We start from the raw sequence: 18,694 nt of genomic DNA, 5'->3' as shown, positions 1-18,694 counted from the left end.
CCTAAGACTCAAAACAAAAACAAAAGCAACGAAAATTTTTAAATTTTTGACATTTTTCACTTTTTTTGTATTTTTCAATATATGACTCAAGATAAAAGTGTAAATCCCTTCCCCCACACTTAAATATTGCATTGTCCTCAATGTAATCAATCATAAGCATGCAATGAAACAATTAAGCATATAGGAATGGAATTTACGAAAAGACTACAAAAATAAAGGAGAAAATTATAAAGTAAAAGAAATAGCGAAAGAGAAAGCAAATCTGTGTTACTGAAGACTCCTTCACAGCTGCTTTTGAATTGGGTTGCCTCCCAAGCAGCGCTTGAATTTAACGTCTTTCAGCCAGACAGTACCTCCATTAAATAAAGTTAGTGACTATAATTAACAAAGAAATACAAAATATATATATATATATATATATATATATAAACAAGTATAACAAGTTAGTGAATTACAAACTACATGTAATATTAACAAGTTAAGTACACAAGTTAACAAGTCAGTACATAAGACACAAGTGAGTAAAAAAAAAAAACACGAAAAATATTTACACAAGTGTTTTTTTTTTTTTTTTTCTTTTCTTTCTTTGTACGAAAATACTTACAAATATTTACATTCTTTCCTTTCCTTTACAATTATTTTCAACACTTAGGTATGGGAACAGGGAGTCTCGATGTGCAATGGGACTGAAACAGCTACCCTTTTCAAGACTATGTTTAATCCAATATACCTTAGTGAATCACAATATTTTCGTTTGTTATATATATCATTGATATCAAATTAAATTTCAAGCGGTAAATCAAGAGGACGTGCGGCCCAAGTATAGTCGTCTAGACACCAAGTCTCTCCTACATCCTTTGGGCAACCTTACTGAAATGGCCAGGTAGGGGAGGGCGACCACGAGAGGTAGAATCCATTTTGGCATGAGCTACTCCCACATTGTGGTTTAGGCCCATTTGTAAGCACTTCTGGATTCAAGAACCTGTCATGAGCGTTGTCCCCTTCCTAGACACCATTCCACATAGGCTATACTTACTTGGATGAAAAAGATCCTAAGTGTGAAGACAGTTCAATGAATGTTAATAAAGGCCGCCCTCAACCTTAAGGGACCTGGACTAGGTACCAATAAGGGGTTTAGGCCAATATTAATAAACACGACTTCACCTATTCCTTCTTTAATTTACAACTCACAATTAAAATTCGTATTCAATAATATAAATAACAACCTAAGTAATTAATTAACTAATTAACTAACAAACTAACAAATTATGAACAATTAACAAGTAAATTTTTTTTTTTTTTTGAACACAACATATAAACAAAACAAATATTCACATATTTAACAAGTGATTTTTCAATCCCCGGCAACGGCGCCAAAAATTGATGTGCCTGAAAGCAAGCGCAAAATTTAACCCTGAAATGTCATTAGTAGTAAAAGTAAGTAGGGATCGTTCTATTCCGGGGATTGAGGGTACACCTGTCATTATCAAACAATTAAACAATTAAAATTAAAACAAAGTATAATATTCACAAAGATATTCACAAGTATAAACATTATTTACGAAAAAGGGGGGATTTTGTTTTTGGGTTTTTCGAAAATAAATTAAGTAAACAAAAGAATCAAAATGCAAAAACATAAAAACACAAATGGAATGAGAGAACAAAGATCAAAATCGAAACATATGATTAAAATTGATTCAAACCCTAATATTGTTCATCTAAGTCATGAGAAAGGAGTTGATCATGTGAAACATTCGAAAGCAAATGAATTCCCATTTTTTACTTTTCAATGCTAATTAACCTAAGCGAAAGCACCTAGATTAATCCTATCAAACATGCAATCAAACCCTAGAAAGCTAGTCAATCATGTCATGTTTAACGCATTACACATAGAGAAAGGCTATCAACTCAAGTGTACAACTTAGTATGGAAAAGTCCACCTAATTGCAATCCTCGTTAATTAAATTCGATCTTTGTACAAAACCTTTACTACTTTGATTCAAGTTTACACAAAACGAAAAGTCGATTTCATGTTCTTAAACCTAGCACCATTCATATCGAAACCCTAAGTGTTTGCAACCACATAAGATTAAAATACAAAAGTTATCTATAACGCAAATTTAATTAAACAAACCCACATAAGCAACTCTCGAATCACAATAATATGAATCTGAAAATTCTCAATTAATCATAAAAATTCCAGAAATTAATATTTGTTCAAACACATATGTCAACTAGTTCATAACCAACGAAATTCAAAGCAAAGGTTACAAAGGAGAATCGGATTACACCGTGAGATGGGGATGGTGATGAACGATTGATGTGGTGGTCTCTTGAATCTCGAAAGCAAGCTTCAAGGTTGGAGATGGATGATGGATTCTCACGGCTATGCTTCTTCTCCCTTGGCCTTGCTTGAACTCGTGGAGATGACTAGAGGATGGAGAAACTCACGGCTATGCTAAGAAGATTTTCTGATTTTTTTCCAAAGTGTAAATTGTATGGGGGAGAGGAACCCTTCTCAACGTCAAAGAGGTGGGTATATATAGGAGCACTGCTAGGGTTCACAAAGCAATCAGAATTTTCCACATAGCTTCAACCAATGATAATTCGCCAAGTAAGCTTGTGATGTGGTCCAACCAATCATAGAATGCCAAGTAAGCCTTGTGATGTGTTCCAACCAATCAAAATTCTCTAAAATAACTCCCTAATATTTAATTGCCGAATTTCCTTGAAATTATTCTGATTTTCTTCATGAATTTCTGCTAACATTCCTTTAGGGAATTTAGGGATGAATCTAGACGCCTTTTTAGCTTTTCCGTGGTGCACACATATTTTCCTTCCATAAATATCTCCCTTGAATCTCTCTTGGCGTCATCTCCTTGATTATTTCTGATTTTCATGTTGGCAATCACACCAAATTATTCCTCCAACAATATTTCTTTCCATAAAAGTCTCCCAAGAAAATCTCTCCTTGAATCCTCAATCAATCATCTTTAATTCCCACATTGTCACCTTGTTTTTCCATGTCATCTTCATGAAGCTTCTCGTTCCATTTATGAACTCAATTCAGCTTATTTATTCCAAAAACCTGAAAATAGAAGCTTTCTAAAATAAGAAATGGAAACTTTCTTAAACTAAAATGGAAACTTTCTAAAAATGGAAAATAGAAACTACAAAACCGAAACTTTCTACAATTAGGAACTTTCCCATTCCAAGAATGGAAACTTTCCTAAACAGAGTTTTATTAAGGAAATAACGCAGAAAATATAGGGAAATAACAGTTAAAACGTCGCATTAAAATGCTCCTATCATCCACATTTTTCTCTTGACGTCACAAAAACCCTAGATCATATGGGCCTTCCTCCATTTTTGCCGAAAATTCAAGTCCCTTGATAATTCTTGGGCTTCTTGCGTCACCTTCTTGCCATGTCATCTTCATGAAGCTTCTCTTCGCATTTATGAACTCAATTCAGCTTATTTATTCCAAAGACCTGAAAATAGAAGCTTTCTAAAATAAGAAATGGAAACTTTCCTAAACTAAAATGGGAAACTTTCTAAAAATAAAAAATAAAAACTATAAAACGGAAACTTTCTACAATTAGGAACTTTCCCAATCGAAGAATGGAAACTTTCCTAAACAAGGATTCTTTAAGGAAATAACGCAGGAAATGTAGGGAAATAGCAGTTAAAACGTCGCATTAAAATGCTCCTATCAGATTTAAGTCTGAAACCCCTGTTTTGAACTAAAATCCCCAAAGTGACACCAATCGAGGCGAAACAACATTGGAGACCACCCAATGTCTCCAGAATACAACTACGATCGATATGCCGAAACCACAAGTCGATCGGATAGTCGGATCCTCATGGATCGGAACATCGAAAGGTCCGAAACCGTAAAAACCCTAACATGCTCATACGATCTCCAAAAATTACAAACAATATATCAAAATGCTCGTATCGACGAGTAGATCGAACTAAGGAACAAAAACTATCCCTGAGGTGGCCGGAAACCGCCAGAAAACACCACCACAGTGGCGACACCGCCGCCGGACCAAAGTCGGAATTTGACAAAACTCCCAACACCAAAGTTCTTCATTTCAATTCCAATTTAAACTTTCATAACTAACACAAAGTCTAAATCATAGCCATTTGGCCGGAATTTACCTCGCAACATCTGAAATTCGATGAACCCTAGAATTTCAAAGCTTCGATTCGTCCTCCACAAGTAAAATCGTCCCAAGCCGCTTTGGGAGAAGCATCAACATCCTATGGGCTTCAAAAGTCCTCAAGAAACACTGGCGATGGTGGCCAGAATCAGAAGTTCACATCTGGGTCTGACGTAGCTCCGCCGCCATCTTCTCGACCTTGCACCGCCCTTCACATCTGGTTTCATGCTCCAATTCTTCCACATACCTCAAGAGGGGATTGAAGTGAAGAGAACCCACTTTGAATCGCTTCCTATGGTGGCCGGAGGAGGGAGAACGAAGCCGGCGAAGGGGAGAGGCAACTCGGGCTCGGGGAGAGAGAAAACAGAGCTGGGTTTCCGTTTTTGGAAATCTGGCCTTATTTGCAATTTCCAGAAATTTTCGTCCTTTTATACCAAAATGGAAAGTTTTTCCGAAGCCCATAACTTCTTCATACGAACTCCGATTCTTGAGTTCCACATGTCCACGAACTCGTATCGACGCGCTCTACAACTTTTGTGAAGGACGTTTTCTAAGAAACCCAACAAATAAAAAGTCAACCTTTGCAACCCCCCTAAAACCATATTCTTTGAATAATTATTCGCCCGAAGCACTTCCGCTCCATCCACGAGCCATGAAACCGTCCAATAATCACAATTTAGATTCCGAAAAATCCTCGAAAAATAATTACGAATTTCCAGGGTATCACAAGCATCCATCTTATTGAACAAATCCTTAGAAGTATATCCAACAAACTCAAATTCACCACTAGTGTTGACAATGTAGTCATATGCGCGAGAGGTGTTTATTGAACAAGTCCGCATTGCATTAACATGAGCCAAATCTGCATTGCTGACACATCGATTTGATTGAATGAATTGAGTCTCCTTTGGCTTTGCTAATTCATGACTGAGTTTATTCTTGAGTTCAGTGACAAAATATGTGTCAAAATCCTTATTATAGTGGAAAGAACATGCTGCTAGGCAGTTCTCTCTGGTCTCGGTCCTTGGATTACGAACACGGTCCTCTTTCTCTAACCAATTTGCATCTTTTTTTCCTTCTTGACAACATACCACTCTTCGTCGGGTAACCCTCCCTCCAACCCCCTTGTCACTCTGCCTTCGCGCGCCAAAACCAATGGCAGTCCCATACATCTTATGCCATCTTTCTACATCCTCTACAGTTAGAAACTCTCTTTCTATAATGTCAGCAGCACTCAATTCCTTGAAATTTTTCCCTTCAGGTAATGAACTTGGACTCACACCCTCTGTTGTGGCATTTATATTACTGACTATCTCCAACTTCCTCATCTGCCTCTACCATCTCCTGGATCAATGATTCCTCTATGTTCAATCTTCCGTCTCCAGAACTAGCATGCTTTGAATTTGTGGTGACCCGAAAGGGGGTCCCACAGCGTCGCGACCCCGAGCTAATGAGAAATCGACATGTCACGAATAACATCCCGATGACTCATCAACCCGAAACCGCAAGGCCTTTTGGGTTTAGTTTGTTGGTTTACAAAACATTTTCTTGGACAAATCATTCTAGCAACCGAACAACATATCTTCAAAGCGGAATTTAATGTGGGCTAAAGGATTTGGGCTTACAATAAGACCCCAATTTGGAAAATAACAAATCACTAAGTAAATACAAGTATGAGAGACGCGCCCCAGGGTTGCGGGTCTCCCGAAATTTTGTAAATAAGCAAGTAGGAAACAAATAAATAAAAAGTAATTAAATAAGTTACTTTAAAATCCGATAAGGGACCAAAACCTTCTTTTAATAAAGTCAAAGAGAAATGTGTCATGTCGGGCCATATGCCTCCTCTGTATGCTCCCCGACCACATACTTGAAACATGCACACTGTTGTAGGGGTGAGTTTTCGTCCTCGCATGCCCAATAGGGACCGACCCAACCATGCTAGGTTTGAAAATAATATACTTGAAAATATTTACTACATAATATTGTGCACGTTTATCGAAAATACTTTAAAAAGAGGCAACCACAAACATTTGTTTCTTTTATAAAACATGCATCATGCTTCACACAACTTGGAGCTCTGAGATACTTACTTGCCGGTTAAACTAAAACAAATCGGTGACCGACCCAATTCTTCGTCATCCTTCGAGAACCGGCTAACTACTCTGTAGTTCTTGTGACTACAAGCAGCGAAAGTGTCCATTTCATGGCCCTGAGTCTCCTATGACTGGTTCACTGTCGGTACTCACCCTTCCTCGACAAACATAAGAGCATAGCCCCCTCCGGAGGTTCACGATTATCGACACCATGGGATCCCTAGAAATCTATGCATCTAGGTCCCATTCACTTTCAGGTCACAAGTACAAACATACGATGGGTACAGTATCTCAACATGCAAGTCTAGCCTTGGTTTTTGCAATAAGCAATTATCAGTTATGGAAACACGAATATCACGAACCATCGACTAATGAACAACCAAAAAGGTACTTGCAGGCAACATATTATTATACTAGAGCATTCCACATATAGAAAAACCTCTAACAAGGAAGGGACAGCTCACCCTACCTGGAATTAGAGTGCTCGTCCACATTCGCGTTCGTTCCTGACTTTCAAACATTTGTCCAAATACAAGTGTACACGCTCGAGTCCTTTAACAAAAACTAAATCCGATAAGTACTCAATTCATAACTCATTTGCTCAATTTCTTTATGAGTCACCAATTTATTCTGAATCGATATTTAAGGGTAACCATTCCCGAACAATTCACTTAACGGAGTAAGCTCATTCAGGAGATGGTGATCACACTTCTTTCCATATTAAAGTTTCGGTCAACTGGTTTGACCTCATTTTATTTAGCTTTTAAACCTGAAGTGATTAAATAATAATTACCATTCCCGAAAGATTTCGCCTTTCAAACTCCTTTCTGGATATGGTGATTATACTTATTTCCTTAATGTATTCCAAGTCAACCATTTTGACCCCATTTACTTAATCAACAAATACTAGCAGATAAATAGTAGTTACCATTCCCTAATGATCACATTCTTACAATAACTTCGGGATATGGTGACACTAGAATACTCCGATTTTTAACCTTATTTCATGAACGTTAATCCAATATCCTAATCTAGCTCAATCAAATAAAATCCACCATTTTCATTATCAACACCCTTCCAACATCGATAATTACTCACTTCCTTTAACATCATACACAATTTTAGTTAACTTGTCAAAAACCACAAAATTGGTCTCTCTTTGTCCATTCTTGTAGAACAACATTTTCCCAAAATGAATAACAGACAAACCAATTTAATTGACAACACAATTCTCTCCATACATTCAAGCATTCAACCATTTTCATCTTTGTTCACTACCATGGCAAGTTTCCAACACAAGATATTTCCAATTATCCCGAATTTCACTAAGTGTGAACAACATACAACAAAGCAGATCTAAACACCCAGACCCTTACCATTCTTCTCTACCACCATTAATCCTTTAGGTTCCCTATTACGAAAAATAGCATCAATAATCCATTCTCAACCAATCCATATACAAAACAAAGTCTCGAGTTTCTTACCATTCCTTAACATCAACGTAGCTGACCCAGCAGCTCCTCTCTTCAAAAATCCAAATTCTTGAATTTCACAGTCCTCCAAAATGAAGAACTCCTCAAACCTCAATTTCCAAATTAAACTGCAATGGGTTAGGGATTTCTCCCACTAGGCCAATAACTTCAATATACAACAGTTTTTACACAATGAAAAAAAAAAAAGATGTTGTGTGATGATGGAAAGTCAATCATACAACATGATTAAGAACCTTACGTTGTATAAGGCCATAAAAATTTTGAAGTTTTTATGTAGAAGGTGATTGCACAACACTAACAAGAATAATTTGTTGTGTGAATGAAAAAAAAATAGCTGCAGATTTTCCTCCTAGCTTGACTCAAATTTAGCTCCAAATTGGTACTACATAGTACAACAGAATAGTTAAATCTGTTGTATGAGAGCAGCTTGCAAAATATCATACAACAGTTTTTTACTTTGTGTTGTCCAAGTGAGGAAGATATATTAGGATGGTTTGGATGTGCCCTAAAATGCCACTCATTTCCCCCCAAAATGAACAAATTTTTATTAACTTATATGTGATGATTGTAAGCTCCTACAACCAAATTATTTATCTGTGTTGTCTGAATACTGATACTTTGATTGCTCATAGGCGGGAACTTTCCCACTTTGGTCGCTCAGCTCAAATTTTTTTGCCAAAACTCAAACTTCCCACTTTTTTTTTTTTTTTTGGAAAGGAAACATTGAAAACAAAACCTCTCTCTTCTTTCAGACGCCCAACACTCCAGCTCGGCGCCTCTCTCGCGAAATCTCCCTCTTCATCCTTACCCACATGGCCAAAAACACCAGTTGCTATCGAAGCAAATTCCTATCCTCCAGCAATTGCAATGGGTAAATTTCTCTGTCATCTCTCCCTCATCTGCATACCAAATTGGGGGTATCGGATTTCACTCGATTTGACTCCCACCCTGCCGTAGCTTACTCCGCCACCGCTGAGTATTGGGTATGGAGAACCTAATCTCGCTGGTCAAAAAAATCCAAAGATCTTGCACAGCTCTCGATGACCACTGCGAAGCTGACTCTTTGGGACTCGCTTCCCTCTATCGTTGTCGTCGGTGGCCAGGTCAGCTCCCGATTCATTCCTCCACCTTCACCACGGTGTTCTGTCTTCCTCTTCGCCTTCTATCCCATTCTCTCACTCCCCTTTCTGTCACCATAAACCCCTATCTATAACCATATACCCAAACACCAATCTGTCATCTTATTCTTGCTACTCTGAAAAGGTAATTTTCTAATATTCATTTGTCTAGTGTTTGATATCTGACTAATATTAGGTTTGGTTTTGCTTGCAATTTGGGTGTATATTTGCAGTGGGTGATGGAATTACTTGAGCTTTTACTTTTGATATTGAATCTCTGTTTAGTATTGTGTCCTTCCAATCAGATTCTAGTGATAAATTAAGTGTTTGGAATCTTGTTTGGGCTGTAGGAGTTTGGCTTTTGGTACACTTGGTTTACTGTGTGTGCATTGTAATTTGCTGCATGAGTAGAAACTTACATATTGACCTAAATAAAACACACTGAAAATGATCGAATTAAGGGAAAAGGAAGCAGCTACAACAAGAGACAGAGACATTGGAAAGGGAGAGAAAGAGGTAGACATTTTTTTTTCCTTTTCAAATTAAATAAATACCAGTCGTTGAATATCACAGCTAATTTCTCAAGTCATCAATTGTGTATAGTCATTCTTTAATCAAACAAAAGATTAGAGCCTTAGAGGTTTGCATATTAAATAGGAAATACTTTGACCATTTGCATCTTAAAACTAATCTTAAACACAAAATTCTGTCATCATCCTTACATAGAAACAAAGGGAAGACTAACTTCAAAATATGTATGCTTTATTTGGGGGAGTAAAATTCATTGTGAAATTTGTCAATGTGTTATCAAAATGACCATTCTGGTAAATCTGCAGGAAAAGGTCCAAGGCCCAAATATGCAATTATCGGATTTAACACTTATCGGTTTCTATGGGACAGATGAAGGATTGTCTTTATTCTTTCAGGTATACTTGATAGTTAGTATTGATGCTTATCTGATAATTATCAGGTATGGATTCCTTTGATGATTATCATCTTGCATTTTGTTCTTGCTAGTACATGATAGTTAGTATTGATGCAGACTATTATAGTAGTCTCACTAAAGGCTTGGAATTTTTTATTAGTAGCCTGACTTGTATTGTACACCCTCTAGATTGGTACTTCTGTTGAACTTGTTCATTCTTAACAGTTATTATTGTCAACTTTTGATATCTGCATTGTCATTTGGTAAAATTAATTTCTTTGTTCTGTCATTTTAATCTCTTGTTTATCTGTTAATGAATATAATTATCTAAGATGTATATTTTCAATGATAGTTTTATTTCAACTTTTATGTGAACTTAACTTAGTTGCAAACTTATTATAGTGTTTCAAACTTGTTATAGCGTTTTACGAATTGATTGGGACTGAACCACATATATGCACATATATATGAGATTAAGACATTGGTGAATAGCTATTTGGCTGTCAAAGATGCTTATGTTTGACCTAGGAATGATCCGCTGGACTAGGAAGCACACTTTCAGCTGGAGAAATTTCCTAAGACATAGAAGGAAGGTAACTAATATCAAACATCTTTTAATTTTGACAATCTACTTCAATTTGTTGCTTCAAATATGAGGCCTAAGATCTAATTATCTGATCTTTTTCTTGGTTTCTTTTGGCTTGCTCAGAGTATATTCTAGTTTTTATGTTATTATTGGTGGACTTTTTATATGGCTATCTTCTTAAACTGTATACTGCAATCTCATTGCAGGTCTGGTAGTTTCTGTTGTAGATCCTCCACAGGGTGAAAGCATTATTGATTGTTGTGCTGCTCCTGGAGGAAAGACTCTTTACATTGCGTCACTTTTGAGTGGCCAAGGTAATTCATGATCTAAATTATTAGTTTTCTATATCAACCCACTGAGGAAGAATTTTGGAATTCTTATTCTTGTATTATGAATTGGATCTTACTTTCTAATCTTCTTTTACTATCATTGGGTTTGAGGTATGGTATATGCAATTGACATAAATGAAGGGCGGTTGAGAATCCTCAAAGAAATGGCTAAGTTGCACCAAGTAGATGGTGTCATCACCACTATCCATGTTGATATGCATAGTTATACTGTAAGTTATCACCTCTATACAACATTGATCTTTGGGACATGAAATTTCTTATTGTCCTTATCTTTTCTCCAGGACAATAATGCTATGAAGTGTGATACAGTTCTGCTGGATGCTCCATGTTCTGGACTGCATGTTCTCCCCAAGGTGATTGTATAAGAATTAAAAGTTAACTTAGGCTATATACCAACTTTCTATTTAGTTATTTGATGCTATATCTCTTATTGCCTTTTTGAAGAGGGCAGACTTACGTTGGAACAGTGGAGATTAGAGGATATGGAGGAGCTTAAGAATTTGCAGGATGAGCTCCTTGATTTTGCTTCTCGGTAATAACAAAATTCTCTCTCTCTCTCTCTCTCTCTCTCTCTCTCTCTCTCTCTCTCTCTCTCTCTCTCTCTCACACACACACACACACACGAATTTGTTTCCAATATGAATTTATTTCCTAGGCTTGTATTTTGATTTCCCCTTTGATTTTATGTTTTCATATTTTAAATCTATGTATTTGAAATTCTAGATTCCTAAAAAAAAGGAGTTATATTTCTCTCTTCTCAATTGATAATATGAGCGTACCTTTCATGCTCTTTTTAATAGAAGTGCCGAATGCTATCTCTTTTCTCTTGCTTGGTGCTATACCTTAGGCATGCTCTTGCTTTTGCAGGTAGCTGAGAGCTTGGAGCTGGTGAGAAGAAACTTAATTGTAGTTGATAAAGAGTGAAAACATTTGTTGCATGGTAATTTTTCTGGATCTATGATGCTTTTCAATTTTGAATCTGATCAGCTGCTAATCAATTTCAATAACTTATACTTTTTTTGTTCGATTTAGTGAGCCTTTCATTATTTCTGGGTTTTCTCATTTGTTTTTATTGACTGATGTTGTGACTTTGGGAAAACACTTGAGACCTTGACGATCTATGTATGCTTGTTTTGAAAGAAACCTGGAAGTTGAAATACACAACTAACTGGAATTGATTTTACAACTCTGTATTAAACTATTAATCCAATCTTTTCTCTTTCTTTCACAGATAGCATATGCTATGTTAACATAGTACTATCACTATCAAAGTCCCAATTGTGTGTATACATGTACAACTTAAAGCTTTGTATTAATCAAGCCTTTTCTTTTGCTTCAACTAATAACATAGGTTGTGGACTTAACTAACATAGTAGTATCACTTTGAAAGTCCCAATTGTGCGTGCATGTAAAGATTAAAGTTCTATATTAATCTAGCCTATCCTCTAGCTTTTGTAGATAACTGAGATCCTCAAGCCGGTAAGAAGGACAGACTCATTCTGGATTCTGCAAAAGATAGGGAAAATATTGATCCTACAGACGCACCATTTTCTGCTTCTGCTGGCGTATAATATTCACATGCAGCAGCTGCTCCTATTTTTGTCTATAATCATATTAATTTCTGATGGTTTGTTGATATTGATAATGGCATGGCACTCTAGTTTTGGAATAATTTGTATCAGTTTTGGATATCCCAAGTAGATGGGCATATGTATTAGAATACTTTTTTTCTTTTAATGTTGGCTTGGATGATTGAGAAATGCTCCCTTTTAACATTTGATGTATATAGAATGGGTTGGATTACTCATTTGATGGTTTGTAATGTGTTTTCTTTCTAATTGATTTCATTCATTAGGTAAAATGGAGCATTATTGTGCACAAAATATAGAAAATGAAAATGATTGTACAACAGTTTTATAGTACGGCAATTCAACATTGTTTGAATACACAAAATTAGACCATTTGCACAATGCATTCATTACAATCACACAACGGTAAAAACTAAACTCTATTGTCCAAAACCAATTCACACAACAAGCATATTGCACAACTGAAGTGTGATGGTATATCAGACGACGGTGAAATTAAAAAAACTGTTGTCTGACTAGGCTTTCCAACAACAGCTTTGGAACAAGTTATGTTGTTTGAAGGATGCACATGCCACGCACAGCATGACTGCGCAGCAATTGTGGCTGCCATCTGCTGAGTGAAGGCACAACACTTTTAACAAATAAGTGTTGACTGTTTGTGTTTCACACAACAGGTTTCCACCGTTGTGCCATTTTTCATCACACAACGCTCCGATACACAACGGAGATCGTCCAAATCACACAACGAATTTGGTCCGTTGTCTGTTAGCTTTTTTAGCCTAGTGTCCATCCAAATCGAAATTCGGGGTTTAACCAAAAGAGGGTACAGTAATTACCTATTCGAAACTGTCTGGCAATCTAGCATCCATGAGCGGCGGAGCTGTGGTGGCTCACGCACAAGCGACGACTCGTGCGGCGACTGTGGTTGGTGCTAGAGGTCGGGCCATGGGGTTTTGGTCAAGGGAGTGATACTTACTCTAATTATGGTGATGGTTAGGCTCAATTTAGACTGGAGGTTGGAGAACAGAAAAGCACAAACTCGGCATCTCCGGTGATGGCACATACGGCATCGCCTGGTGTCGCGTTGCCAGCGAAGCTTCAAGACCTCGACCATCGACTCAGGCTAACACTACACCAAAAATTGCATCACACAACGGTGATCACACAACGGGGAACAAATCCTCTATTGTCTGTTGACAACAATTGAATCATACAACACATTTAATGAATCTTCGTTGTATAAAGATGCTCAAATTCTAAAACTTCTAGTTAGGAGGTGATGACACAACGGAAAGAAAGATTATCTGTTGTCTGAATGAAAAAAAAAGACCGGCATATTTCCCTCCTACCATTGAGTCAAATTTGGCTCCAAATTGTACCCTAGATGCCATTAAATTGGACAACAGTTTAGTTACTTCCGTTGTAGGAGTATACCTGCAAATCATCATACAATGGTTTTTAATGTTCTGTTGTGCAAGTGAGTACCAAAATTTGGAAATGGCTCCAAAATGACATTCATTCCCCCCAAAACGAGAAAATTCGGCTGCAATTGTTTGTTATGCTTGCAAATTCCAACAACAGAATGAACTATTTATGTTGTGTGAATGAGAAATGACTAGCCCAAGCATGAAACCTAATATTTTGATTGCAGAGGCAAGAAATTTCCATCTTTCATTCCCTTAGCTATGTAACAAATCAGACAACGTAAACATATCTATACGTTGTCTGTCTGACTTTAAAAAAAAAATATTAATGCCTATTGCCTTAGGCAACTCGAGGGCACACTTAATGCCTTGGCCATTTTTCATGTCTGAGAGAGAAACCCCGAGCTTTTCTTCACTTCGAGCAAAATCTGGAGCTTTTCTTCATCATCTTCTCAAAACACTTAGCCATCACAAATCACCATCTTTCAAAGTTTGGATTTAGATTCTATTCGATTTGGGTTCTACTTGATTAGGGTTCGAGTTGGGTTCAATTTGGGGGTTTTTCATTCTGCTGAAATGAGGGATTTGGGTTCTGACCAATCGAGTTGGGTTCTACTCAATTAGGGTATTTCTTCTGCCCCAGAGAGAAGATAAATCTCATTCTTTGCAAGCTCCAGACGGGGTATTTCTTCTCTTCTTCTCTTATTCTCTTCTCTCCCAGAAGCCTCAACTCCTATTCAAGGCTTCAACATCGTGCCTTGGCTCCGACACCTTCTTCCACCAAATCCAATCACAGCCACCAAACTCTAATCAAAACCTCATAATGCCGTCGTCTTCTCTAGTTCTTGAAAGTCTACTCGTCTCTGGCCAAACCCCAACTCAACCCTAAAAAGAATCTCCATCGAAGCACCCGGTCGAAGTCTTCACTTGAATCCGAGACAATCCATGAGCCAAAGACATGCAACACCTGCGAAATCAGTCAAGTTCCGAACTTGGTCTCATATTTTGGTTCGTTTCCTTAAGGTTTAGATACCCTCTTCTTCTTCTTCTTCTTGCTTTGCATTGGTTTCAAGTAAGATAAGGTAGTCTCAGTTCTGTAGTTGAGCTATTTACTCAGAGAGAAGATGGGAGTCAAGGACAGGAAGAAGAACAAGGAGCTTGCCCAGAGTAACTTGGAGCCTGTTGAAAAGGGTTCGTCGCTTTAATCTCTTGCACTTTGATTCAAGTTTTGTTTTTGATTCATTTTGCTGTTTGAATTGACTTGAATGCTTCTGGGATTATGTAGAATGAAGTTAGTAGAGAAAGGGTTTTGGATTTTAGAACAAAAATCAATACATGAATGTGTGTAATTGATGTCCATTATGTAGTAGACAGAAGACACTTGGATAATTCGGCCTGGAAAGTTGAAGTTTTGCTCTGTAGGTTTATGATGAGAAGAGAATAAAGTATAAACAAGTTGTTATTGTGTTGAATTGTTTCCAGATAAAAGTTCAGGACCTTCAGAGATGAGAAAGAGAAAAAGAGAGAAGAAAACAATGGTGATTCGAGAAAAGTTGTTCAGATCTCTATTGAAGGTAAAGTGGAGTTCTAGCTTTGTTAAATGTTAACTTGTTAATTACTTGGTCAGAATTTTGCATTCAAAATGAACTCAATGCGGTTTACTCTTGTCATTTCACTAGATAACTCGACCAAAGCGGCCAATGACAAGAAAAAGACAAAGAAACTGAGGAAAGGAAAAGGAAAGAAGGTGAAGAACAATCAGGATTTGGATGATCCCTTAATACCGATGGTTTTGATTAATTAAATGGTAAGCTTCTTTAGTTGTTCTTGTAGCATAGTATACTTGCATATAAACCTCATTTATTGTGCAATCTGTTCATGGTGTCCCTAGTGAACAAAATTTGGTAGTGAATAATGAACATTTTCAAATTTCCTATGCCATTGCCTGTATCTGCTATATTTGGCTTTATATGCAATTTGAGGTTTTGTACTTTTTTTTTCTTGTCTCAAGTTATAAAAATAAGGCATGAATGCCATGGGGGTGACAACAATAAAATCGTTTTCTGCTTTCAACTCAATTAACTCAATTTTATTTTTATTAGACGATGAAGCCACAGATGATCAGAGCCAATTTGAAGTTCAGGGAGAGACTGCAGGAAGTGCTGAAATGGTGCTCAATGAAGATGATTGTAAGAATACTGAACTCAGAAACTATGAAAGAATGTCGCTTTGATTTCTTATCCCTGCAAATCAGCGAGTGGTCATTGAATAGGATGTTAAAAGCAGTTGAAGAGGGAAGTACTAATTGGGAAGAAGGATGAGATATATGGTGGCAGGTTATTAGCGAGTTTGCAGTTGTTTGTTAGAAATGATGCGGATGAGTTTAGTGCAGTTTTGAAGCGTGAATCGAATCCGAAGATATTGATCACCACTTGCCGATTTAACTCTTCTGTATGTATTGGTCTTTTACTTGTTTTCAATGTCATTTTAGCTTTTGTTGGTTACAGAACTGATATATTTTATGGTAAGGTGATTGCCAATGTGTGCTAAGGTTTATGCTTTTTGTTGTTTTGGTGGTTTTCAGAGGGCTTTTATAGAGGAACTACTTTCGGTGATCCAAATGCGCAGTACTATAAAATAGGCACTTATGACTTGAAAAAGGTACCATTTTTGTCTTTTATATCAATTTGTTTTTCACTTTTTCAAATAATTATAGAGTATGCAAATAAAAAGGAATTCACTTCTTTAATTGTTGTTCATACCAATCGCCGGGAACCAGGTTGGTCTCTCAGACTTTGCTTCTGATGTCTTTAACTTCTAAATTCTGTGTGAAATGAGATCGTCCCCATATTTTCCCTGTTGTTTTTTATCTGACTTCAACTACTGCAATCATTTTTCAGATGCACTCCTAATTATTGGCTTACCTAATGGACCTACTGCCTATTTTAAGCTCTCAAAGCTTGTTTTACGGAAGGATATCAAGGTTCGTTGCTATATGTTGCATGTATCAAAACAGTACCATCTTTATACTGTTTTGCCACATATTGCGATGAAAGGTTTTTATTTTCTTCAGTTGGTGAAAAGAGGAGTCATTGAGATTAAGAATCTTGAAAGAGTCCAAAAGAATAAAATTTTGCAAAGTATTAATTTTTCATCTCTGGGGAATTAATGTAGGGTGTGTTAACTGTCATTTTCTTTCCTTATTCTTTATTTGGCATGCCTGCAGAATCATGGAAATCCAACCAATCATTAGCCTGAGCTTGTATTAAACAACTTTACAACACGCCTTGGTCATCGTATTGGGAGGTTGCAATCCTTAACTTGTTTGAAATGTTTTCTCACATTATATTAGATGCATTTTGGACTTTTTGGTTCAAATACACCTCATCACACAGTGTGGTAATTTCATTTTTTTTTCCCTGTACAATTAGTTTCAAGTGGTTTCTTATGTAAGGATGGATTACCTTCAAGCTCCTAATGGTTTCCTTCTTTCACCTGCTTTCTTCAGATAAATACAGTCACTTTTCCCTCAAGAACCAAATTTTCATGGTCGGCGAGTTGTAACTTTCCACAACCAGCGAGATTTTATATTCTTCCGGCATCATCGGTGTGCCTCCTTTGCTATTTTTAGTTCTTGCAGTGATCCTTTCTTATATTTGTGATCTTATATACTTTTCTTTGCTGTAGAGCTTTTTGTTTACTGATGATCATTAATTTCTATGTGTTTAGGTACATTTTTGAAACCAAAGAGACTAAACAGGCTGAAGTAAAGGGCAAAAAGACCAAAGATTCCAAAGCTGACGCTATTACTGAAGCAAAACCATTTGCGCGCCTACAGGTTGGTGTCAATTATTTATTTGTTCCTCTTGCATTTGCTTTCTTGTCTCGATCTGGTTTGGCCCAGGGCCCTGGCTGAATTTCCTCCACCACTTGAAATGTCCTTATGTTTAGTTCTTAGTCCATTTATGTGACATAGGAAGGCAGGGTATTGCCACATCTACCATAGCATGCAGTTTACGTTTATTTCTTTATTCTTTATTGTATCATTAATAAATGTAGATCTTAACGTTCTTTCCTGTCTTAAACACTCAGGAATGTGGTCCTCGTTTTACCCTTAAATTGATCAGTCTGCAGGACAGGACATTTGATCCTAGAGGCGGGGAGTTTGAGTGGGTTCACAAGGTAATCCACTTATCAGTCAATTCATTTCAGTATATTGGTTTCATATCTTTATCATAAGAAAATATTGAAAGATACCCATATTGTTAGTCAATTGTTTGCAATTTTCTCTGGGATATATGGTGCAGCGGCTACAACATTTAAATATGCTTTTGATTACAAACCATCCGGCATCAACTGGTACCCTTCACAACTAGAGGCTTATTATTAATTTGTAATTTGACTTTTTCATGTTAAACTGCATACCAGAGATCAATGGAAACTTTGATTGATTGGATTGATAGTGAAGTCAACATGAGCAATACTTATGTACTTTTTTGAACTTATGCTCCTGTGCATTTCAGGTTTGCTCTATCATTTAAGCTGCTTAGTCTCATTGATAGATTACGATTTGCTTATTTGTCTCATTAATTAAATATGTATAATGTTCAAATGTACCTCTATCTTAGCTGATACAATCACCAGTCTGACTTATCTATTGATACGCTAAAAGCAAGCGCATAATTTAACCCTGAAATGTCATCGTTAGTATATAGTAAATAGGTATCATTCTATTCCGGGGATTGAGGGTACACCTGTAATTGCAAAAACAAATTAATAAAAGTAAAAAGTATTATTTACAAAAATAAAACAAAGAATAAAAATATATACAAATGAACACAAAAGGGGGTTTTAGGATTATTAAATTAAAAACTAAAATAAATAAAATAAAGAAAATGCAAAAACATATATACACGGGTGGAATGAGAGAACAAAGATAAAAACCGAAAC

General features: G+C 36.7%; 1 pseudogene; it reads left to right on the top strand.

Annotated features, from left to right (window-relative positions):
• The first annotated feature begins 15,849 nt into the window (after nucleotides 1-15,849).
• Nucleotides 15,850-18,285, top strand: LOC112196008 (annotated as a pseudogene).
• Nucleotides 18,286-18,694: the final 409 nt, after the last annotated feature.

The sequence above is a fragment of the Rosa chinensis genome, chromosome 4, assembly GCF_002994745.2.
Source record: "Rosa chinensis cultivar Old Blush chromosome 4, RchiOBHm-V2, whole genome shotgun sequence".
Classification (NCBI taxonomy): Eukaryota; Viridiplantae; Streptophyta; class Magnoliopsida; order Rosales; family Rosaceae; genus Rosa; species Rosa chinensis.
The sequence above is the reverse complement of the archived record's forward strand: the minus strand, read 5'-3'. Positions and strand labels throughout refer to the sequence as shown.